We start from the raw sequence: 27,492 nt of genomic DNA, 5'->3' as shown, positions 1-27,492 counted from the left end.
CATTGTTTTGAATCAGTTTTACTCACACCATATAAACATGATCACAAAGCCATTGTATCATAAATGGCGTACATCATACAGCTATTTCATGTGTATTGATTTGGAATACAGTTACCTTTCTAGTTTTACAGAAGAATTGAATGGGGTGTGTTTATTTCTACATATTAGCAGAGAATTAATTTCACTATGGATGTGCTGACAGTATTGTCAACATCTTATAAGATAGCAACTTTGCTTACATTTGACCTTTTGGTCATTTGGGCATTGCTACCTTTTGGCATTGCTGCACTACTCTGTAGATTCAGCTCAGAATTACTGCCATATTTCCCCCCACAAATGGAAAGAAATCAAAACCTGTTTTAGTCACATTTTTATTTCCCTGCTTCTGCAAGAGCTGGCGTTCCTTTGAGCAGGAGAGTACTGGCATTTGGTATTCTATTAGGATCCCCATTAGCTGTTACAAAAGCAGCAGCTACTCTTCCTGTGGTCCACATGAAACATGACATAATACAGAACATTAATAGACAAGGACAGAACTACATCATGTTTTTAAAGGCACACGTAGCCTACATATCAATACATACACACAAACTATCTAGGTCAAATAGGGAGTATGGTGATTGATGGAATATAGCTATGTTATTCTGGTGTAATCTGGCTTTCACCAGATGTACTGGATGATCATCTGGAGCAGCTAATCTGGAGGGTTTCAGCAGGGGTTGTCATAARCTCCTCCCATCATGGAAAAGGGGAATACACAGCCTTTTTTTCTTATTTTTAACATTTTTTAAATTGAATATTTAAAACATACTTGTAGTGAAGCCGCTCAACAACTACATCACATTAGTCATCTAACAGACTCCCATCCAGAGCGACACACAGAAGCGACCAGGGTCAACACCCTGCTCTTGAGAGTTATGTTTCACATTAGGCGTATGGTTTGCGGATAAAAGTCACATTTTTGGAGGGAAAGCCTTACCCTTCCTTTGTAGCATGGGCAGATATTGACGACCCAGTAGAATTAGTTGAGAGACCAGGTTTGTGGTGGAGAAGAGTGGAGATAGAGAGAGAGATCTGGCTCTGAATAGCCTGCAGCAAATAGATTTCCCCCTGGATAATGCCATGTTTGGGACAGACAGAGAACCATGTATTAGACAGGACTGATCCATCCATCTCCCCACATGCCAAATTTAATTAGACTGAAATCAGCATGAGATGAAAGCAAGCCCTGGCTTCACCCCCACTAAAACACACACACACACACACACACTACAGGAATCAGTATTCCACACATGGTAATTCAATGACAGAGGGCTGAAATTCCCATCACGTTCATTCCCAAATCATCAGCACCAGTATTGGGCATTCTGAACGACGAGGGAGAACAACAACAATGATTCATTTGTCGATACATATTGACATGTATGACATACTAATGGATGTGTGCATCGGCAATGCTATGTTGTCCTCGTTTAACATTGATAAATATGTTTTATGAATTGTATTATATTGTTACCCCACCAGGGTTAGGTATTTTTGGTTGAAAAGGGATGATCACAGACTGTAATGTCAGCTGTGTATTATTTATTGTCTGTCTGATGGAGAAGCTACGAGGCAAAAGAGAACACACACACACACAGAACATCCATCCAAGATGGAACGCCCTAGAAGAGCATCCGTCATGCCTTTGAGATACCAGAAAACAACTGAAAACACAGAAGGGGCTCACATAAACACACTTCTCACAGCATCAAAGAGGCCATAACAATGAAATACCTTTCGCCATTGTTCTCTGCAAAGGTCAAATGCAGTTGAATCGTATAATGTGTGGGGACCCCTACCTCAAAGCCCAGCTATACGCTGTTGAACAGAATGACAAAAACAGGCCATTCAGCAGTGAACTCACACCCTGCAAGGGGAACACATTCATCAAGGGCAAGAGGTCAACCCATGAGCAAGAAAAGCTGTTTTTGAGCCATTTCGATGTAGAGAGTGTAGCAGTGAGTGGCGAACACACACACTGATGTATGGAACAAAGCGAGAGAGGTGACACTGATTTGGTCAGAGTGAAAAGATCCTCGTCTTGCCTTTGGCCTCGTGAAATTTCATTAAGTCCATTTAATGACTTGTGAGCGCATCCCTCTACGAGACTCTGAGACTAGCACAGAGTAGATGCACGCACACAGGCACACACACACACACACCACACCACACACACACACACACACACACACACACACACACACACACACACACACACACACACACACACACACACACACACACACACACACACACACACACACCACACACACACACACACACACACAAAACAAAACACAACACACACACACACACACCACACACACACACCACACACACACACACACACACACACGTTACACTGGCAGGATGTGATCGGTCTCAAGTTTTCGTCTGTCACCAATCGTGGCAACACTTCCAATCCAGAACTAAAAAGAAAAACCAAGCAAAAGGTCGTTCCTCCGCCTCTTTTAACCATATAACCTTTAAAAGAACATTGCAGGTCAGCGGTGGTCACTCCAGTCCTGGAGAGCTACTGGGTATGCAGGCTTTTGCTCCCATCCAACCTCTAAAAAACCTGCTCAACTGATCATGTTCTTCAGTCTATTTCTGACTTAGCATTCCTGTACCAACATAGTCTTCATAGCACTACTACATTTTTTGTTCGGTTTATTAATTCTACCATTTAAAAAAACAAGCACACATAAAACTTGAAAAAGCCATACATGCATATTCATAAAATCATGGAGGATAACACACAATAACGCCTGGGACTTATTTCCATTGTTACATCATGGAGGATAACACACAATAACGCCTGGGACTTATTTCCATTGTTACATCATTGAGGAAACACACATAAAGTCTGGGACTTATTTCCATTGTTCATCATTGAGGATAACACACAATAAAGTCTGGGACTTATTTCCATTGTTACATCATTGAGGATAACACACATAACGCCTGGGACTTATTTCCATTGTTACATCATTGAGGATAACACACAATAAAGTATGGGACTTATTTCCATTGTTTACATCTGTCACGCCCTGGCCTTAGTTATCTTTGTTTTCTTTATTATTTTAGTTAGGTCAGGGTGTGACATGGGGGATGTTGGTGTGTTTTTGTCTAGTCGAGGGTGTTTGTATTGTCTAGGGGGTTTTGGTAGAGTTTATGGGGTTGTGTTCAGTGTAGGTGTTTAGGTATGTCTATGGTTGCCTGAGTGGTTCTCAATCAGAGACAGCTGTCTATCGTTGTCTCTGATTGGGAGCCATATTTAAGGCAGCCATAGGCATTAGGCAGGTTGTGGGTAATTGTCTATGTCTATGTTGCATGTTAGCACTTAGTCTGTATAGCTTCACGTTCGTCAGTTTATTGTTTTGTTAGTTTGTATAAGTATTTGTTTCGTCTTCATTTTATTAAAGAAGATGTATCATTATCACGCTGCGCCTTGGTCCACTCTTTCACCTCAAGACGATCGTGACAGAATTACCCACCATACCAGGACCAAGCAGCGTGTTAAGCAGCAGCAGGAGCAACATACACAGGATTCATGGACTTGGGAGGAAATACTGGACGGTAAGGGACCTTGGGCACAACCGGGAGAATATCGCCTCCCTCGTGAAGAGCTGGAGGCAGCTAAAGCCGAGAGGAGGCGATATGAGGAGGCAGCACGGAAGCGAGGCTGGAAGCCTGAGAGTCAAACCCAAAAATTTCTTGGGGGGGAGCCTACAAGGGAGTGTGGCGAAGTCAGGTAGGAGACCTGCGCCAACTCCCCGTGCTTACCGTGGGAAGCGAGAGTACGGGCAGACACCGTGTTATGCGGTAGAGCGCACGGTGTCTCCTGTACGTGTGCATAGCCCGGTGCGGTACATTCCAGCTCCTCGTATCGGCCGGGCTAGATTGGGCATTGAGCCAGGTGCCATGAAGCCGGCTCAACGCGTCTGGTCTCCAGTGCGTCTCCTCGGGCCGGCATACATGGCACCAACCTTACGCATGGTGTCCCCGGTTCGCCAACACAGCCCAGTGCGGGTTATTCCACCTCCCCGCACTGGTCGGGCTACGGGGACCATTCAACCAGGTAAGGTTGGGCAGGCTCAGTGCTCAAGGGAGCCAGTACGCCTGCACGGTCCGGTATATCCGGCGCCACCTCCCCGCCCCAGCCCAGTACCACCAGTGCCAACACCACGCACCAGGCTTCCAGTGCGTCTCCAGAGCCCTGTTCCTCCTCCACGCACTCGCTCTATGGTGCGTGTCTCCAGCCCGGTACCACCAGTTCCGGCGCCACGCACTAAGCCTCCTGTGCGTCTCCAGAGTCCTGTGCTTCCTGTTGCTGCTCCCCGCACTAGCCTTGAGGTGCGTGTCCTTAGCCCGGTACCTCCAGTTCCGGTACCACGCACCAGGCCTCCTGTGCGCCTCAGCCGGCCAAAGTCTGCCGCCTGCCCAGCGCTATCTGAGCTGCCTGCCTGCCCAGAGCCGTCTGCGCTKTCCGTCTGCCCAGCGTCGCCTGCATTGCCCGTCTGCCCAGCACCGTCTGAGCTGCCCGTCTGTCCTGAGTCTTCAAAGCCGCCCGTCTGTCCTGAGCCTTCAAAGCCGCCCGTCTGTCCTGAGCCTTCAAAGCCGCCCGTCTGTCCTGAGCCTTCAGAGCCGTCCGTCAGTCAGGAGCCGCTTACGGAGACTCGTCCGTCAGCGCAGATCTGGCCAGCGGAAGTGCCGCCCACGGTTTCCAGGATCGTGCCAGAGCGCCCGCCAAGCCAGATCTGCCAGGAGCCGCGCCGCCAGCGCAGGAGCGCCAGAGCGGCCCCGCCAGCAGGAGGAGGCCAGAGCCCCCGCCACCAGGAGCAGGCCGTCAGACCAGAGCGCGAGCGCCGCCAGCCAGGATCATGCCAGAACGGGCGCTACGCAGCCAGGAGTTCTGGCCAGAGTGCACGGCCAGCCAGGATTCTGCCAGAGCGCCGTCAAGTCAGAGATTCTGGCCAGAGCCGTCAGCTCAGCCAGGATTGCCAGACCGTCCAGTCAGCCAGGGAACTGCCTGAGCCGCCACTGACAAGGTCCGGAGCATGCCGCCCTCAGTCCCGGAGCTGTCCCTCAGTCCGGAGCTGCATCCTCATAGTCCGGAGCTTCCCCTCATCCGGTGCTGGCCCTCAGTCGGCTACTCCCTCCGTTCCAGTGGCGCCCTCTCTAATTGTCTTCCGAGTCGACGGGCCTCGACTGAATGGCGGTGTCGCCGCTCCAGAATCGGCGCCACCCAAAGCGGAAGTCACTATCGGGTGAAGTGGGATCACGTCCGCGGCACCCGAAGCCGCCGCCATTAGAAGGTAGCTCCAGACCCACACCACCTCCCCTTCTGCTCAGGTTTACGGCCGGGAGTCGCACCCTATTGAGGAAGGCGGGCGGTCTTTGTCAGCCCTGGTCCTTAGTTATTCTTTGTTCTTCTTTATTATTTTAGGTTAGGCTCAGGGGTCTGTTCGACACTGGGGGATTGTTGGGAATGACAGGATTTCCTTTTGATGTTTTTGTCTTCGTCGGAGGGGGTTTGTATTGTCTAGGGTGCTTTGGTATAGTGAGTTTATGGGTGTAGTTGTCAGTGTTAGGTATGTCTATGGTGCTAGTGTTCTATCAGTGAAGCGCTATCGTTTGTCTCTGATTGGGAGCAATATTTAAGGGCAGCCATAGGCTTCAGGTTGTGGTAATTGTCTATGTGTATTACGATACATTTTAAGTCGAGTTCTAGCAGACGCTCTTATTCCAAGACGCGGAACTTCACAGTAAGTGGTGCATTCGAGAATCATCTACATACACTACAGCACAGCTGGAGAACATCCATCTACTACAGCACAGCTGAGAATCACTATACACCACACAGCTAGACTACAACACAGCTGAGAATCATCTACTACACTACAGCTCAGCTGAGAATCATCTACTACACTACAGCCAGCTGAGAATCATCTACTACATACCAGCACAGCTCGAGAATCATCTACTACACTACAGCACAGCTGAAGAATCATCTACCAACTACAGCACAGCTGAGAATCATCTACTACACTACAGCACAGCTGAGAATCATTTACTACACTACCAACATAGGTGAGAATCATCTACTACACTAAAACACAGCTGAGAATCATCTACTACACTACAGCCAGCTGAGATACATCTACTACACTACAGACACAGCTGAGAACATCTACTACACTACACCACAGTGAAATCACTCTACCACACTACAGCACAGCTGAGAAACCACTCTACTTACACTACAGCACAGCTGAGAATCATCTACTACACTACACTCAGCTGAGAATCAATCTACTACACTACAACACAGCTGAGAATCATCTACTACATACAGCACAGCTGAGAATCATCTACTACACTACAGCACAGCTGAGATCATCTACTACACATACAAGCACGACTGAGAATCATCTACTACACTACAGCACAGCTGAGAATCATCTACTACACTACAGCTCAGCTGAGAATATCTACTACACTACAGCTCAGCTGAGAAACATCTACTACACTACAGCACAGCTGAGAGATCATCTACTACACTACAACACAGCTGAGAATCATCTACTACACTACTACACCAGCTGAGAAATCATCTACTACACTACGACAGCTGAGAATCATCTACTACACTCACAGCCAGCTGAATCATCTACACACTACAGCACTCAGACTGAGAATTCATCTACTACACTACAGCACCGCCTGAGAATCATCTACGACACTTACAGCACAGACGAGACTCATTCGTAATACAACACTCACAGCAGCGAGAATTCATCTACTACACTACAGACACAGTCTGAGCAGATCATCTACTACACTACAGCCACAGCTGAGAAATCAACTCTCACTACAACACTAACAGCACACTGAGAATCATCTACTAACATACAGCAAGCTAGCAATCATCTACTACACTACAGCCACAGGCTGAGAATCATATCTACTACATACTACAGCACAGCTGAGAATCATCTACTACACTACACACAGCTGAGAATCATCTCACACACTACAACACAGCTGAGAAATCATCTATACTACACTTACCACACAGCTGAGATTTATCAGCTCATATCTACACTACAGCACAGCTGAGAATCATCTACTCCACCAACTACAGCTCAGCTGAGAACATCTACTACACTACAGCACAGCTGAGAACCATCTACCTACACTAACAGCACCAGAGCTGAGAATCATCTACTACCACTACAGCACAAGCTGAGATCACACTGCACAGCTGAGAAATCCAACACACCGCAGAATCCACCCACACTACAGCACAGCTGAGAATCATCTACTACAGCACGATGCTGAGAATCATCTACTACACTACAGCACAGCTGAGAATCATCTACCACACTATCAGCTCAGCTGAAAATCATCTACTACACTACAGCCACAGCTGAGAACCATCTACTACACTACAGCACAGCTGAGAATCATCTACTACACTACAGCACAGCTGAGAATCATCTACTACACTACAGCACAGCTGAGAATCATCTACTACACTACAGCTCAGCTGAGAATCATCTACTACACATACAGCACAGCTGAATCATCTACTACACTACAGCACAGCTGAAGATTCATCTACTACAACTACCAGCTCAGCAGACGCACAATCATTCTACTACACTACAGCACAGCTGAGAATCATCTACTACACTCCAGCATCACTTAGACAGAAATCATCTTACTACACTACAAACACAGTGAGAACTCTAATACTACTACACTACAGCCACAGCTGAGAATCATTACTACACTACACACAGCTGAGAATCAATCTACTACACTTACCAAACACAGCTGAATCATCTACTACACTACAACACACTGAGATCATCTACTACACTACAGCACAGCTGAGAAATCATCATCTACTACACTACAGCACAGCTGAGAATCATCTACTACACTACAGCACAGCTGAGAATCACTCCACCAACACGTTACTACACAGCTTGAGAATTCATTTCCTACTAGCGATACAGCACAGATAGTGAGAATCATCTACTACACTACAGCACAGCTGAGAATCATCTACTACTACACTACAGCACAGCTGAGAATCATCTACTACTACACTACACACTACATCTACTAATTCAAGGTGGAAATGAGTTGTAGCACCCAACAACAACAAAAAGCAGAATTGGTTTCGTATTGCTCACTCTAATCCACTGTACAGGATGTGGACAGGTAACTAACATTTCCACGTCAAGCTGATGTCTTCCTCAGAGTGACCTGACCATTGCACTTAGCTCTTATTTATATCCAAGTAGCCCATTGAGACACAACAATATTAAAACAATTATAATAATAATATGTTTCAAAGTAAATGGGAAATTATAGCACAAAATCAAAATAGAAATAGTGTGTCTCGTTAATCAATAGGCCGTGTCAAAATATACATAGGTGATAGTTGGGTGTCTGTATCCAGAGACTCAGAGACCCAAAAAATCAAGGCAACACCTATATAGAAACGAGGACAGTGAAAAATCATTGTTTCGGCCCTTTGGACCAACAGTGTCTAAGGAGTTCTGCCAGAATGGCTCTTTGTTTTAGTTTACGTACGATGTCACCTCCGCTTGGTGAAATCTGGGCGTGTTCAAAACGCAGGGAGGATGGTGAGCCATGGTTGGCTTCGATGCAGTGGCGTGTGTAACGTCAGGAGAATGATGGGTGTAGAGTCAGGCGCAGAGAGCAGAAGTTGCACGGGAACAAAACGCTTTTAATGTCCACAGTAAAACAGGAACAGGTACAAAAGGGGTGACACCAAAACACAGGCGCAAACACAACCCACAGACCACTGTTTAAATAAACTGGACAGCGAAAACCCAAAATCAATAATCCACCTCCGAAGTAACATGACAACCAAATAAGCCCGCACAAACACTAGCGGGCGAAACTAAACTAAATAGTACACCTCCCAAAACCCCAACAAGGAACAGGTGAAAACAATTAGACATACATAAACAAAAAGGAAAAAGGGATCGGTGGCAGCTAGTAGACCGGCGACGACGACCGCCGAGCGCCGCCCGAACGGGAAGGGGAGCCACCTTCGGTAGTATTCGTGACAGCGTGCAATAGCATAATCTGTGTTTTTATTATAAATAGCAGCATTATGTTCTGCAATGCAAAGTTTCAATGCTTGTTTAGTTTTACCAATATAAGCAGCCCCGCAGATGCATTTCAGCATGTATATGACATTTGTGGTGCTACAATTAATGAGGCTTCGGATTTTGTAATCTTTACCTGTTCTCGGGTGGTACAAAACTTTAGTATTGGTCATACTGTCACAATGTACACAGTGACCACTCTTGTAAATGCCATTGGGCAGGTCTGGGAGCCAAGTGTCATGCTTCTTGGGTAGCTGCATGCTGTGCGTAACGGATTCGTCTAGATTGTGTGCACAAATGAGAGGTTGGCAATGTTGGGAACTCTGGTAGATTTGGATCCCTTTTGAGGATGTTCCAGTGTTTCAATACAATGGATTTGACGCGACCGGCACACAGGCTGTACTTCGTGAAAAAACACAAACGTGGGGGCGGTTTGCCCTGGTTTCTATTAGTGCCAGTGAGTAGACTTTGACGTTCAGTCTCTCTAGCACGGATATAGGCCTGTTCAATGACACCCTTATCATACCTGTGATGCAGGAACCTGGTGCACATATCATTAGCTTTGCACTCTAAATCTATGTCTGTACTATAGTTAGGTCAGAGTCTTAGGAATTGACCCACCAGTATGTTCTGCTTAACGTGTACCGGGTGTTTACTGTCTGCATGAAGAAGACAGTAGACTCCAACTTGTTTTCTTTATTTTTGTGGAATGTAAGATACAAGAAGTCTATTTTCTCCCCACTTCTATCTGCTGTGAATTTGAGATATCATTGGAAACACTTATCTTCCTCTTAATTTTTTACTAGAAAAACATAAAACGCACAATTTTCACATAATGTAGATTTTTTGGGGTGATGCTGGAGATGATGAATATGAAGCTGAATTTTTTTTACATTTTCCTTTAAACCTACTTGAAAATCTATGGCAAGACCTGAAAATTGTTGTCTAGCAATGATCAACAACCAATTTGACACAGCTTGAAGAAGTTTGAAAAGAATAATGGGCAAATGTTACACAATCCAGGTGTGGAAAGCTCTTGAAGAATTACCCAGAAAGACTTACAGCTGTAATTGCTTCTACAAAGTATTGACTCAGGGGCGTGTATACTTATGTAAATTAAATGTTACTGTATTTCATTTTCAATGCATTTTCATAAATTTCTAAAAACATGTTTTCACGTTGTCATTATGGGGTGTTGACTGTAGATGGGTGAGAGAAAAATTTTATCAATTTTGAGTTCAGGCTGTAACACAACAAAATGTGGAATAAGTCAAAAGGTATGAATGCTTTCTGAAGATACTGTTTCTGAAGATACTGTAGGTTTCTGCTGTTGGAAGGACATAAAAACAGTAGATTAAGTTGCTCTCCAAATGTAAGTGCATTTTTCACTGACACACTGAATGCAGACAGTTATAAAATCCTTGTTAAATAACTGGTCCACTGAACATTACATTGAATGGAAGGTAAAGCGCACCACGAGATATCAACAGAATCCAAACACACAAAATAACACTTAATTGCTATTTGACAGTGTTGATTGGAATTTTTCGCTGTTTGTTGAAAGGACAAACAACAAACAGCACAACTCACAGCAATCACATTTCGTTTTATCTCACTCTCTTTATTTAATCTATCTCTTGCTTATTCAAGCATGTTTGCTTATTCAAAACACATCTGAAGAATGAATATATACGGACGGATGGAAAAAAAATGATGCGAAAAATATTTCTCCACCTGCAGTATTATGGCATTGTGAGTGAAAGACACTCCTGGCATTTCTAATATCCACCACTGGCTTCAGCGTCAACAAACTATCTAAAGAATGTCACAGAGGAGAAGAGGAGAGAGGAAGGGGAAGAGACTGAGAAAATAGAATAGGTAAGAGAGAGGGGGATGGAAGATAGAGACGGGGAGACCTGAGAGAAATCAAACAGCAGCCGCTGTAAGCAGCTACACAACACAACAGAGGTGCGTTCACAAACCAGCCTGTTTTCACAGCCCTTTGGGACTTCGCAGGCAGATGGTTTGCGTTGTTTTCCAATCTGTTCTGAGCAGTAACACAGCCCACATGGGGTGTGGCTTTATGAACGAGGGAGGGAAGATGGGATTGTTTAAGACAGATGAAACAAGGTGTTGTGTTTGATGCCATCTCCAGTGGACAAAAGGCTGATTTCCTGTTTTTTGAAAACACAAAGAAAACATGTAGTTTGTTGGTGCAGTTCAAGGCTGGTTGCAGTCAAGACTGTGAATATCAGCGTAAGAGGAGAGAGGAGACAGGGGAAGAGGCACAGAACACATAGGATTGGCTGTGTAATGCCTGACAATAACAGTTATTAAGCCATATATATTACTGTAAATAGGGGCTCGATTAAATCCGTATCGCGGAAGTTCCGGGTTAAAGTACGATTGAAATTGAAAGGTAATTTCCAATTGAGCCGACATACATACAGTATACGGAATTTATGGTGAATGCAGTCTCCGCAAACACGTGAACATAGCTTTTAAATATCTATCGCGCTACAACGCAGATCTTCAGCCCTACGGATTAAACCTAGCACTAAATCTTATTTAAGTGACTTAATATTATTTACCAATTTCTCTTGAATAATGCCAGCAAACACAGTATCAACAGAATGAATAGGGTTAGTTATATGACTATGTATACCTAAAGTACATATCTCTAAAGTAATCTTTATGACAATCTTTACTTTATAACCACAATGCCCATTTTAATGAAGATCAATCCTTCATTTCTGTCCAATTGTTATATATTTTCTATTCATTATTAAACTTCCTTTCTTTGATTTCATTAGTGAGCTTCAAACCAGATACAGAGCACATTTTACTTTGCGTTACCATCTCTGCTTCATTATTGCCAGAGAAGGCGGAGAGGCAGAGGGTTTTCTTGTCATTAGTAAACTATTTTACCCTACTTGGCCGGAGCACAGTCTCTCTTACCCCATTACTTCAGACATGGCCTTTTCTCCACTGCATAACCGCAGTGTGTGTGTGTGTGTGTCCGCGTGCGTGCATGTGTGTGTGTTATGTTTTCCCATGAGCGTGCACACCACACGCCACTCCTATTTCAATGGAATGGAGAAGCTCTCTGGAAAACAAAGAAGCAGTAACCCAGAGATGTTATGCTCTAACGACAGGCGTTGTTTGTTAAATCACATGTTATGAAATGACTCATAGTAACTGGGCCACAAGAGCATCTTTGTTCCCAGCAAATAATTCTATACTTTTTTTTATGGTCAAAAGCAAGATTTCTCCTGTTTTTTGTCTCAGAGAGAAATATGTAGAGGGTAAAAGCTGAGAGTTTTCAGGCTTCTCATATAAAATGTCTGTGACAGAAGGTATGTGTCAAGTTCCAGTGAGAACGAGGGAGAGAGAGAGGGAGATGGAGGGAGAGGGAGAGTGCGGGTGAACAGCTGAACAGTTTTTAGTTATTGAAGTGATGAGAGTAAATGGCAGTATGTGCCATTTAAAACACCATAGCCAAAAGGATCTCTCTCTCCTTGTTTCTCCTTCCTTTCTCCCTCACCCTTTCTCTTTCTGTCTCCCCTCTCTCCTTCCTCTACCAGTATTAGTCCCGAGCGATTAAMCAAAATGTAGGTTATTTTTCACTTTTTAAACAACTAATTGAGCTATGTTGGTTCAATTATTTGAATTCCATTTAGTTCTGTTTTTTTCTGCAAGAGAAAAATCATATCCAGCCTGAACTGTCCGATGTAGTAGGAAGTTGTAGTTTCCAGCAGGCTAATATTCAACATAGTTTAGTACATAAAAAGTGGTAATTAACTACAATGACCAAAATCCATTGAGCATCTACTTGTCAGGTCTGTGTTTCTTTTATGCCTGCTACAGAAGAGATAGAAGGAAGAGACAGAAGATGATCGTGAGGGGATATAGAGAGCAGCTGTTGCTTTGACAGGTATCTCTACCTGAAAAKAATTCATCATAAAAGTATGCCTTATTAAATAACTACTTTCAGACAGCATAGGCCATAACTCTATAGAGATGAAGACTTGGAATGAAATAAAAAAGTCATCAAATAAAACACATATACACAACAACCRAAATATTTAATTAAAGTAAAGCAATGTGAATAAGTGATGGTTAAGAAGTGATAAGCAGTAATGGGCAGTCACTACCATCATGGGACTTTATGAATAGTTTTATTCTGTGTTGTTCCAGCATTCAACCCAAATACTCAAAACCAGAATTGAAAACCGTGATTATTTTTGTAATAAATCAAACCGAAACCGAACCGACCTCAAAAAACACTAATCGCTCAGCACTAACCAGTATAGGTGGTGCACGTCGGTGAGAAATCTCCAGTGAAATTGGTTTTCCGTGGAAACTGATGGTTCACTTTGTGCTCGTGATACACACACGCACGCAAACACACACACAGTCAGAAGGAGAAGGGAATTGTGTATGCCGTAAAATAATGCATTTTTATGAGCTGCAGATTGCTGTTTAGAGGAAAATACACTTTAAGCTGCTAGAGATGTAATCTTGAATGCAGAATTCTAAACAATGAATAATGGGCTTGGAGGCAACAGCTACAGTAGCACCATATCACACAAACACACACGCACGCACGCACGCACACGCACACACACACACACCACACACCACACACACACACACACACATCACACACACACAGCACCACACACACACAACACACACACACACACACACACACACACACACACATTATATCATCACACAGATTATTACTAAGACGGCTTTAGTCAGACCATTAGAAATAAAGCTTTTTGAGGAGTGACAGACAACATGGAATATAATCTCCTCGATGAAAAAAACATGACTCAGTGATTCATATTCAGTGCTTTGATTGGTCACTGACTCGTGGGACTAGTCTGATTGGTCACTGACTGTGATTGTCTGATTGGTCCTAGCTGTTATTTATCAAAGGATTTTATATTTTAATAGATTTTTCAACAAAGGTTTTTCAATGGTTCAAAGTGTTTTGGAAATAAATTGTTTTCTGGATTGTTTCACTGCTATTTGCTGTACCGTAAAGAAACACAATTTTGGTAGCTCACGACGGGAGCTACAAAACAATCTGCCTGTCTCAGACGATGATGTGGTATCCAGGAAGTTGTGGACAAAAAACACACGTACACGCACACTCATCTCTGTTTTTTAAAATAAAAACCACAGGACAGCAGCAGATGACATTTAAAGGGCGACTACCAGTCACATGATCCTGAACCCAATGTATCACAACTGTGAGGAAAGGAGGAAGTAAATGTATTCCAACCTATGAACGAAATATGAATATCAGGACTGCGACTCTTCCAATGACAAAGTGATATGTGTTTGTTGTGTGTGTGTGTGTGTGTGTTGTGTGTGTGTGTGTGTGTGTGTGTGTGTGGTTGTGTGTGTGTGTGTGTGGTGTGTGTGGTGTGTGTGTTGTGTGTGTGTGTGTGCTTTTTTCACGTGTCGTGTGGTGTGTGTGTGGTGTGTGTGTGTGTGGTGTGTGTGTCTAGTCACGTATGTCAGTTGAAGTTGGATGTTATACATACACATTTTAAGTCATTTAGGCAGACGCTCTTATCCAGAGCGACTTACAAATGGTGCATTCACCTTGATGATATGACAGTGAAAAACCACTTTACAATAGTGCATGCTAACTCTTTTAAGGAGAGGGGGGGTTAGAAGGCTACTTTATCCTATCCTGGTATTCCTAAAGAGGTGGGGTTTCAGGTGTCTCCGGAAGGTTGGTGATTGACTCCGCTGACTGCTGGCGTCGTGAGGAGAGGCACCTTAGCCAAATTAGCATTTAAACTCAGGTATCTTTTACAATTCCTGACATTTAATCCTAGTAACAATTTCCTGTCTTAGGTTCCAGTTAGGATCACCACTTAATTTTAAGAATGTGAAATGTCAGATATAGTAGAGAGAACGATTATACTTCAGCTTTTATTTCTTTCGATCACATCCAGTGGGTCAGAAAGTTACATACACTCAATCATATTTTGGTAGCATTGCCTTTAAATGCTTTAACTTGGCGTCAAATGTTTCGGCTAGCTTCCACAAGCTTCCACAATAAGTTGGGTGAATTTTGGCCATTCCTCCTGACAGAGTGGTTAAACTGAGTCAGGTTTGTAGGCCTCTGCTCGCACGACGCTTTTTCAGTCTCTGCCCACACATTTTCTATTTAGATTTGAGTCGGGCTTTGTGATGGCTCACTCCAATACTTTGACTTTGTTGTCCTTAAGCCATTTTGCCACACTTTGGAAAGTGCTGGGGGTCTATTGTCATTTGGAAGACACATTTGCGACCCAAGCTTTAATTCCGGACTGATTGCTTGAGATTTGCTTGCAATATATCACATAATTTTCCTTCCTCAACGATGCACTCTATTGTGAAGTGCACCAGTCCCTCTGCAAGCAAAGCACCTGCACAACATGTGCTTGCCACCCCCGGTGTTCACTGTTGGATGGTGGTCTTGGCTTGCAAGCCTGCCCCGCCTTTTCTCAAAACTTAAACGATGGTCATTATGGCCAAACCAGTTATATTTATGTTTCATCAAACAGAGGACATTTCTCCAAAGAGTACAAGTCTTTGTCCACGTGTGGCAGAGCAAACCTAAGCAGTCTGGCTTTTTCGGTGCGCGGTTTTGTTGAGCAGTGGCTTCTTCGTGCTGAGCGACCTTTCAGATTATTTGATATAGGAACTCATTGTTACTGTGGATATAGATACTTTTGTACCTGTTTCCTCCAGCATCTTCACAAGGTCCTTTGCTGCTGTTCGTGGATTGATTTGCACTTTTCGCACCAAAGTACGTTCATCTCTAGCAGACAGAAAACACGTCTCCTTCTGAGCAGTATGACGGCTGCATGGTCCCTTGGTGTTTATACTTGCGTACTATTGTTTGTACAGATGAACGTGGTACCTTCAGGCATTTGGAAATTGCTCCAAGGATGAACCAGACTTGTGGAGGTCTACAATTTTTTTTTCTGAGGTCTTGGCTGATTTCTTTTGATTTTCCAATGATGTCAAGCAAAGAGGCACTGAGTTTGAAGGTAGGCCTTGAAATAGATCCACAGGGACACCTCCAATTGACTCAAATGATGTCAATTAGCCTATCAGAAGCTTACTAAAGCCATGACATAATTTTCTGGAATTTTCCAAGCTGTTTAAAGGCACAGTCAACTTAGTGTATGTAAACTTCTGACCAGCTGGAATTGTGATACAGTGAATTATAAGTGTAATAATCTGTCTGTAAACAATTGTTGGAAAAATKACTTGTGTCATGCACAAAGTAGATGTCCTGACCGACTTGCCAAAACTCTAGTTTGTTAACAAGACATTTGTGGAGTRGTTGAAAAGTTTTAATGATTTCAACCTAAGTGTTTGTAAACATCAGACTTCATCTGTGTACAGTATGTACACTGAGTGTACAAAACATTAGGAACATTAGGAACACCTGCTCTTCCATGACAGACTGACAAGGTGAAAGCTAAGATTCCTTATTAATGTCACCTGTTACAGTAAATACCACGTCAACCAGTGTAGAGGTTAAAGAAGGATTGTTAAGCCTTGAGATAATTGAGACATGGTTTGTGAGCTATTGAGTGTGATTTAAGTGCTTTTGATCAGGGTATGGTAGTAGGTGCTAGGCACATCGGCTTGTGTCAAGAATCTGCATCGCTGCTATGGTTTTTCACGCTCCACAGTTCCCTGTGTGTCAAGAATGGTCCACCACTCAAAGGACATCCAGTCAACTTCACACAACTGATGCTGGCCCATGAGTCATCATGGGCCAGCATCCCTGTGGAACGCTTTTGACGCCTTGCAGAGTCCATGCCCCAACGAATTGATGCTGTTCTGAGGGCAAAAGGGGGTGCAACTCAATATTAGGAAGGTGTTCCTAATGTTTTTAAACTCAGTGTATAATGTAGGTCTGCACGAATGTGCGTGTATGTATGTGTGTGTATCTATGTTCATGTGTGTGTATTTTTGTGTGTGCATACGTGTGTGTGCTCTAGAGGGTGTCGTGTCTGTCTGATGGAGTCCACTCGACCTGCAGTGACACAGTAGAACCGTCCCCTCCAACCTCACCCTCTTCTGTTCCCAACAGTCTGACAACCCCCCACCCTAACCCACCGCCTGACTGTCACATTTAAATGCACCACTTGCAGGTGACATCAACAGGAAGTGGCGCTCCGTAATTTACATCACTCTGTCTTCCTGTGGCCAGGCCCGCACCTAGAATCACCAACCAGAGGAGAAGGAGAGAATAACCATTCAAATGGAAAATCACCACCGCAGCGCATCACTCGCCTGCTCGGAGGCCGCCATCTTATGACGAGTATGTGCGGTGTGTGTGAGAGAGAGTGTTTTTGATGGAGTGTGAAGGTGCGTTGCAGAGCGGGGAGATGGCATGGGGCGGTGGGACAGGACGGGGCGTGTGTGTGTGTGTGTGGTGATAAATCAGTTGGTAGGTAAAGGGTTTTTAATGCAGCGCTCGCTAGTCCCAGCCTCCATTCTCTGTCAGAACTCAGTAAAAGATGAGAGGCCCCCAGGGAATAACACTGGAGCAGAGTGGTGGGCACTGCCGCGGGTCTCACACACACACACACACACACCAGCCACTGACTGCGCATGTGAATGAGTGAATCCATGAATAAATGCATGTATAAATAAATGAATAAAACTTATCCTAAAAGGGTCCATACAGTATATTGATGACTCCCCCCCAAAAATGTGTATTTCTAAATTATTTATGACTGGCATATTGCATTAATATTAGGGCAGAAATATTTATTAAGGGACCAAATTGATGTTTCAATATAATATATTTTTGTGCATTTAATGTAAAGCCACAATCCGAAATCTGTGTTTCAACAGTAGTTCCGCCACTTGGTTTGTAACAGAAAAAGCTACATCCTCGGGAAATGTAACCAGGCACACATAAATTCATACACTGAGCTATAAGGACTGCCAGTCCAAGATGTCAACACTGAGCTATAAGGACTGCCAGTCCAATGATGTTCAACATTGAGCTAATAAGGACTGCCATCAAGGATGTCAACACTGGAGCTTATAAGGACTGCCAGCAACGATGTTCCCAACCACTGAGCTATAAGCACTGCCAGGTTCCAAGGATGTCAACATTGAGCTATAAGGACTGCCATCCAAGATTGTCAACACTTGAGGTATAAGACTGCCAGTCCAAGATGGTCAACATTGAGCTATAAGGACTGCCAGTCCAAGATGTCAACATTGAGCTATAAGGACTGCCAGTCCAAGATGTCAACACTGAGCTATAAGGACTGCCAGTCCAAGGTATCAACATATTTGAAACATATTTTGAAGCTATATATTGTTTGTCAAATGATAACAAAAACATAGATGGCAAGAAAACCTAGGGTTTTGTGTTATGGTAAAACTAAGCTCTTAAAGGCATTTCTGAGAGATAAACTTCAAGAATCCATAAATATAGGCTGTGTAGGCTGTTTATCATTAATCTAAATGACCATGGAACAGCAGGAAATCTTACAGATTGTGTCTTTACGGTCAGATACAGTTGTATTGATGATGTGCGGGTCATGGTACCAGGCATCCCTGTGAGAGACTCAGAGTCTCGGGCCGGATATGAAAACTGCACGGAATTTGGCCAGCATCTGACAACACTTACATGGCAATACATCTCCTGTCTGATAGAAAAATGTGTTCTGAATTGCAGATACACTCTGGCTCTGGCATACCTTTTTAATTTGACTTTGAAGGGCCTGAAATAAGCCAAACACATGGACAGATAGAGAGAGACAGGGAGGGAGGGAGGGAGGGATACATAATGTGAATTCTTTAAACTTAGTGGATGGGGCTGTGGACTCCTGCAGCTTGGCATTGAAAGTCACAATTCACTGGAGAACTTAGTACTTAACAGTTAGTCACACGCACACACACATGCTCATTCTTTTACGTAAGACATACATAGCGAAAACATCTTGATCTGTTTGTGTTCTGTAGGAAGAAAAGAGGCTTTTGAGTTGACCTACAATTACATTTTCATAGAATCTTGGCATGATGTATAGGAGAAGGAAGAAACTGCATCCAACCACTGATAGAGGGTCAGGTATTTTATAATACCACTAGTGGTTGTATAGGACAAGGGATGGGTATATATTATCCAAAATCTGGGGTTAGGTTAGGGAGCAGGTTTTTCTATTACATCATCACGTCATAATAGAAACATGACAATATGTAAATAAATTCATTTTTGACCTGGCATTGAGTGTTTACATTACGTGTAAATTCAAATCAAATCAAACTTTATTTGTCACATGTGCCGAATGCAGCATGCGTAGACCTTAAAGTGAAATGCTTACTTACAAGCCCTTAACCAGCAGTGCAGTTCAATAAAGAGTTAAGAAAATATTTACCAAATTAACTAAAGTTAAAAAAAGAGAAAAATAAATAAAATAACAATAACGAGGATATATATAGGGGGTACCGGTACCGAGTCAATGTGCGGAGGTACAGGTTAGTTGAGGTAATTTGTACATGTAGGTTATATGTGTGTCTGTGTACCTGCCATGTGTGTGTGTGTGTGTGTGTGTGTGTGTGTTGTGGTGTGTGTGTGGTGTGTGTGTGTGTTGTGTGTGTGTGTGTGTGTGTGTGTGTGTGTGTGTGTGTGTGTGTGTGTGTGTGTGTGTGTGTGTGTGTAAGTTGCACACACAGTACCTTGTGTTGGGCAGGTTAATACTGCCAGACATATGTGGTTCAGTGATCTCCAAGAGAGAGGAGTTCAGACTCACATACAGCAGAACCTTCACAGCCTCAGTCTCCATGGAAACCAGAAAATAATTTTCCCATGGAGCCGAAGATTCCGAGATGCTGAAATGCACAACTATATTGTGATTATTTATCAGCATAACAGGTTAGGTCTTTTCCAGCTCACTCTGTCACTTGCGTACCACTACCCTGTGTGAACAGTATGTGTTGGCTATACACGTCATTTAAAACATTCCCCCTATGACAGGATAATATATAGTATATGCCTAGTCCAAAAATATATACAGTATTCTCAATCGTCTCTGTTTGTTCTGATAATCAAAATAAATGCAATTCCGTTTTTTAAGCCCACTTTTTTGTCTGTAGTTGGAAAACATGTCTTTCCCAAAACAGTAGTTAATCTTTCCTCTGTTACCCACCATGACCGTAATTATAATGAAGCCAACCAGACATCTATTTAATAAAAACTCCTACATGCCACATTCCTCCACGCGCACGGTTTCAATCACATTTGCAGGAGTTATCAAAACTTTCAAAGTTCTCCAGTCGGCCCTAAGCCACAGGAAATTCACTCCGACATCTGGAGGGATGGGCCCAGATTACTGCTCATTTTACTGTGTATTAGACATCAGTAGGAGGAGGGCACACACACACGCCTCACCTCAGGCTCATCTGAAAACACACCACGGTCTAATCCCCCATAATTCCTTGCTGTAGTTCATCAGTTCTCCTCACACTCCTTCCCTGGCTCAGCCTATCAGAGGAGTAGGATGAAGTTGCCCCCAGACCACTGATTTAAGGTCAGTTTTGTGTTTCACCTATACTGGCTTAGGTAAGGAATGGGGTGAGGAAAAGCTGATCCTATGTCTGTGCCTACAGGCAACTCTATCCTGAGCATAAAACATCAGAGGTGAAAAGTTTAGTACTAAATCAATAGCTTCTGTTAGAGGTATGCTATGGTAAAGTACCTGTTAGAGGTATTGCTATGATAAAGTACCTGTTAAGAGTATGCTATGATAAAGTGCCTGTTAGAGGTATGCTATGATAAAGTATTTGTTAGAGTATTGCTATGATAAAGTGCCTGTTAGAGGTATGCTATGATAAAGTGCCTGTTAGAGGTATGTATGATAAAAGTATTTGTTAGAGGTATTATATGATAAAGTGCCTGTTAGAGGTATTCTATGATAAAGTATCTGTCAGAGGTATTATATGATAAAGTATATGTTAGAGGTATTCTATGGTAAAATATCTGTCAGAGGTATTCTATGATAAAGTGCCTGTTAGAGGTATTATATGATAAAGTATATGTTAGAGGTATTCTATGGTAAAATATCTGTCAGAGGTATTCTATGATAAAGTGCCTGTTAGAGGTATTCTATGGTAAAGTATATGTTAGCGGTATTCTATGATAAAGTGCCTGTTAGAAGTATTCTATGGTAAAGTACCTGTTAGAGGTATTCTATGGTAAAGTACCTGTTAGAGGTATTCTATGGTAAAGTAAATGTTCATCTGTATTTGCCCATGGACAGAGAGTTTGGTACAAGGTGAACACAGACTGCCCCAAGGTGTGAGGAGAAAGAGACAAACAGATAAACAGAACTATCCTAAATATACTTCTACTAATCTCTCCTACTTCACTCCTCAAAGTGGCTGTTGATCATATAAATCCGGTTACAAACACCTAATTATTTCCTAATGTTGAGGTTGATGATTGATTGGTCATTGCTCTGACCTGTAGGAGTGAGAGGAATGCAGACAGGGAAAAGTAGATGATATAATCTTTGTATTTATTTATTTTATTTAACCCTTATTTTACCAGGTAAGTTGACTGAGAACACATTCTCATTTACAGCAACAACCTGGGGAATAGTTACAGGGGAGAGGAGGGGGGATGATTGAGCCAATTGGGCCCTGTAGTAGCTAATGCCTGCCAGGTAGGAGAGGAGAGGCCTCTCATATAGTACACATTTCCAGGCAACCTGGTCTCAGAGCATTTCGTATTACAGTTTTCCGTCTGTATCAAGAATGGTCCACCACCCGAAGGACATCCAGCCAACTAGACACAACTGTTGGAAATATTGGAGTCAACATGGGCCAGTATCACTGTGGAATGCTTTCAACACCTTGTAGAGTCCATGCCCCCCTGACAAATTGCAGCTCAATATTAGGAAGGTGTTCAGTGTTCCTAATGTTTGGTGTACTGACTATTGTTTTTGTGTGTTTTTTTTAAATATTCCAGTGTTCTTTTGCGGGATCTTACAGTTCGATCTATTCTGTAAATGTACAGTTTCCTAATGGTGCTACTGACACAGACTTCTAATCATTACTAGTCATTTCACACCATGAGGTAATAGTAGTTCAGAAGCCTAAATGACACCAGTTCCTGCTAGTGAATGGAAGCGTGGAGGAATCCAAGCTATTGTGCTATACTCATTATACATTCTCTGACTGCAAGCCCAGGACCCTGCTCCAATTAGGCAACACATAGCACACACACAATCTTCTCAACACACACAGTAGTAGGTAAAGTACAAAGGCATCACTCTGACTAAAAAATAGCTTTTACTTCTTTAAACTATTAATCAGGAAAATCAAGGTTCTTCCATCAAAGCAATGAAGATGAGGATCAGGATGGAGGCGGGGCTAGATGGAGGCGGGGCTAGATGGAGGAGGGGCTAGATGGAGGAGGGGTTAGAGCTGCTCATCAAAGAGAAAGTCAAGTTAGTGGGATTCTCCACCATCATTCCATTCTCTTAAACCTCCACGTGAGAGGGGGCACGGGGGCAATGTGTTCCTTAGATGGCTCAGTCTGGATGTACAAATTGCTTTTGCATAGCCAAGGAATCTGCAGCAGAGAGAGAGAATAATAATACAGAAAGATCCACAGAAAGATAATCAGGGTCAGTGAATGAGAGCTCCAGAGAGAGACATAATACCTCCAAGAACAAAACCTATTGTAGCTGTACTCAAACTAATTCAATTGCAAGTCAATTAATAAGTGTAATACAGTTTCTGTTTCTAAGGGATTTGATAGGACTCAGATTGGGACATACTGTATGGTAATATACACAATAGAATATAATATAATATACAGAATAGGCTATCATGTCCTACTGTTAGGACAAAACATGTTTTTGACATTAATGTTCATCATATATGCATACTTGATCTCTCTCCRGGAGTTGCTGTACATTAATGCAATGTGCAATGCATTAAATATTGACTAGCAACCTTTTCTATGGCTTTAGACATCACTGCAAGATTCATTAGTGAATGCCCTTGACATATTGTAGAGCATATGTTTTCTGTAATAGGGTAATTCCACGCCAGCGGGAGCGGAAAATATTTTTGCTATCTCAAATTGTTCTGTCAATTCTCAAATATAAACTTCATTGGGAGGAAGGATGTTTGAAATGCTTTTTACATTTGTATCACAAACCATTTTGGGAAAATCATGATGAAAGTGGCCATTTTAGGCCCTTTTTAGACCTGTATATGCATCCTTTAGGWCCCTATGATCTGTGAACCCTACATGATACAGACAACATGTGCCATGGATTATGTCTTGTTTCTGAGAAGAAAAAAAATCACATGAATTTATTTAACATAACAACATATTCGTATTAATATCTCGAAAGTACCCTTTTTGATTTTGTTCATTTTAAGACGTGTTATTTGGAACAATATACTCTACAAGAACATCGCATTTCCAGAGTGGAATTTCTGCTAATTATGAAGGTTTGATACATTTTATGAGCACCATCAACACAGTGAATGAGAAAATGGATTCAAAGGGAACTCCCTCTGCTGGTGACATGCTGAATGTGCAATCCTAAAGGAGGGCTGGGATTAGTTGATGACCTATAATGTCAATTTCAATGTAAAAATGGGTCAGATAATTAAAAGTATCAGAGAGCCCACTATGGAAATGTCATGTGTTTGAAGAGTATATTGATTATTGTCACAAACAATATGTCAAAAAATAAGCTAAATCAAAAAGGGTAGTTTGAGATATGAATAGTAGTACCCATTTCCTGCAGCCAAATGACCAAATCGCCCTCCAGTGGCCTCATGAGCGGAATGTTATTAAAATTAATTATTAAAATGATTAATTATGAATTAGTCAACATTGTTTGTTTTTTAAACAGACGAAAATCCAGTGTTTCTATATCAAACGGTGAATACAATTCAACTCTATATCTGACATTGTACAGGTGTCTTTTTTTCAGCACATAACCATGTGTGTGAGGTGTATACTTTTGTTTGAAATTTTATTTGTTTAAGACAATCAATAAAAACTGTGACCCTGATTTAGCCTACTGCAGTAGAAGGTTATTAATATGTTTAATGTTGAATAAATGCATGTGAAAATGTGTATTTCAGAATCTAGACATACTTCATATTTGAGAGAACACTATAAGAGGGTATTCATCCTTTTTTTTGCCCAGGGAACCCCTCCTAGGCAAAAAAACTAACATTTCCCATCTTGTTTATCATCAGGCAAATGATAGTGGAAAGGAGAAATCAACGTTTAAAATGAATTCATTTGGCACTCTAACATAACTTATTAGCTAGGAAGGTAACTCAACACATTTTTGCTAAGAGCACCTGTTTAGGTGGTTAGCCATGTGTTGGCAAAAATGAATGCCCATGTCAAGAAAGCTTACTAGCAGCCAGCAGCACTTGCCGCAATGGTAGCCTATTTGCGGGTGCTTTTGTAAGATAATTCAGTGTATGTGCTCCAATGAGTGTATTTTGCTCAATATTAGGATTGAGAACTAATAACTAATTCAAGGGTTTTTCATTCATTTTACTATTTTCTACACTGTAGAATGATAGTGAAGACATCAAAACTCTGAAATAACACACATGGAATCATGTAGTAGCAAAAAAAGTGTTAAACAAATCAAAAATACATTTGATATTTGAGATTCTTCAAAGTAGCCACCCTTTGCCTTGATGACAGCTTTGCACACGCTTGGCATTCTCTCAACCAGCTTCACATGGAATGCTTTTCCAACAGTCTGAACAATATTTTGTCAGAAGTGCTGTGGACATCCAGGTGCTCTTTTGCGAACTTCAGACGTGCAGCAATGTTTTTTTTGGACAGCAGTGTCTTCTTCCGTGGCGTCCTCCCTTGAACACCATTCTTGTTTAGTGTTTTACGTATCGTAGACTCATCAACAGAGATGTTAGCATGTTCCAGAGATTTCTGTAGTCTTTAGCTGACACTCTAGGATTCTTCTTAACCTCATTTAACATTCTGCACTGTGCTCTTGCAGTCATCTTTGCAGGACGGCCACTCCTAGGGAGAGTAGCAACAGTGCTGAACTTTCTCCATTATAGACAATTTGTCTTACTGTGGACTGATGAACATCAAGGCTTTTAGAGATACTTTTGTAACCCTTTCCAGCGTTATGCAAGTCAGCAATTCTTAATCTTAGGTCTTCTGAGATCTCTTTTATTGTTGACATGGTTTACATCAGGCAATGCTTCTTGTGAAGAGTGTTTTTTATAGGGCAGGGCAACTCTAACCAACATCTCCAATCTTGTCTCATTGATTGGACTCCAGGTTAGCTGACTTCTGACTCCAATTAGCTTTTGGAGAAGTCATTAGTCTAGTGGTTCACATACTTTTTCCAACCTACACTGTGAATGTTTAAATGATGTGTTCAATATAGACAAGAAAAATATATTAATTTGTGTGTTATTAGTTTCACCACACTGTGTTTGTCTATTGTTGTGACTTAGATGAAGATCAGATCAAATTGTATGACTAATTTATGCAGAAATCCAGGTAATTCTAAAGGGTTCACATACCTTTTCTTGCCACTGTAGGTGGAAGAAGATTGCATGGTTATGGGTCTGAATAAATAACTGCCATAGCCTACCACCATCGCACGTTTCCTCTTCTTTCAAACTACCCGTTCTAGTTCTATTAGCTGCTGTATTTAACAAGAAGCAAAAAATTAGCTTGAGTCCCTTCGAACAGTCGATTGGTATAACAAAAAATAAATAAAATGATGTCCAGCAAGCTATTTTAATCTAGCTTTCTCTGCATGGGACTCTAGTCTATCTTTCCCTGCATGGGACTCTAGTCTATCTTTCCCTGCATGGGACTCTAGTCTAGCTTTCCCTGCATTGGACTCTAGTCTAGCTTTCCCTGCATGGGACTCTAGTCTAGCTTTCCCTGCATGGGACTCTAGTCTAGCTTTCCCTGCATGGGACTCTAGTCTAGCTTTCCCTGCATGGGACTCTAGTTTATCTTTCCCTGCATGGGACTCTAGTTTATCTTTCCCTGCATGGGACTCTAGTTTATCTTTCCCTGCATGGGACTCTAGTCTAGCTTTCCCTGCATGGGACTCTAGTCTAGCTTTCCCTGCACGGGACTCTAGTATATCTTCCCTGCATGGGACTCTAGTCTATCTTTCCCTGCATGGGACTCTAGTCTATCTTTCCCTGCATGTGACTCTAGTCTAGCTTTCCCTGCATGGGACTCTAGTTTATCTTCCCCTGCATGGGACTCTAGTCTAGCTTTCCCTGCATGGGACTCTAGTTTATCTTTCCCTGCATGGGACTCTAGTCTAGCTTTCCCTGCATGGGAGCGTTTTTTAAGGAGAGGCCAGAGGAGCACAGGTGCTTGCATATTGCACAAGAGACAGAGGCTATAAGTTAGAAGCTTATTTTGCATAACCCATCATTAATTAGCTAAATATAAGGCTAATACCGCATCGAATGTAAACTCAGCAAAAAAAGAAACATCCCTTTTTCAGGAACCTGTCTTTCATAGATAAATTGTAAAAGTCCAAATAACTTCACAGACTTCATTTCCCATGCTTGTTCAATGAACTATAAACAATTAATGAACATGCACCTGTGGAGCGGTTGTTAAGACACTAACAGCTTACAGACGGTAGGCAATTAAGGTCACAGTTATGAAAACTTAGGACACTAAAGAGGCCTTTCTAGTGACTCTGAAAAACACCAAAAGAAAGATGCTCAGGGTCCCTGCCTCACCTGCGTCATGCTGCAAGGAGGCATGAGGACTGCAGATATATATAAATAAATTGCAATGTCTGTACTAAGAGACGCCTAGACACGCTACAGAGAGACAGGACCAACAGCTGATCGTCCTCGCAGTGGCAGACCACGTGTAACAACACCTGCACAGGATCGGTACATCCGAACATCACACCTGCGGGACAGGTACAGGATGGCAACAACAACTGCCCGAGTTACACCAGGAACGCACAATCCCTCCATCAGTTCTCAGACTGTCCGCAATAGGCTGAGAGAGGCTGGACTGAGGGCTTGTGGGCCTGTTGTAAGGCAGGTCCTCACCAGAAACATGAGGTAATGGACGCAGATGAATGGCACAACAATGGGCCTCAGGATCTTGTCATGGTATCTCTGTGCATTCAAATTGCCATAGATAAAATGCAATTGTGTTTGTTGTCTGTAGCTTATGCCTGCCCATACCATAACCCCACCGCCACCATCGGGCACTCTGTTC

This window comes from Salvelinus sp. IW2-2015, linkage group LG14 (assembly GCF_002910315.2).
Source record: "Salvelinus sp. IW2-2015 linkage group LG14, ASM291031v2, whole genome shotgun sequence".
In the NCBI taxonomy this organism is placed as follows: domain Eukaryota; kingdom Metazoa; phylum Chordata; class Actinopteri; order Salmoniformes; family Salmonidae; genus Salvelinus; species Salvelinus sp. IW2-2015.
Note: the sequence above shows the minus strand (reverse complement) of the source record.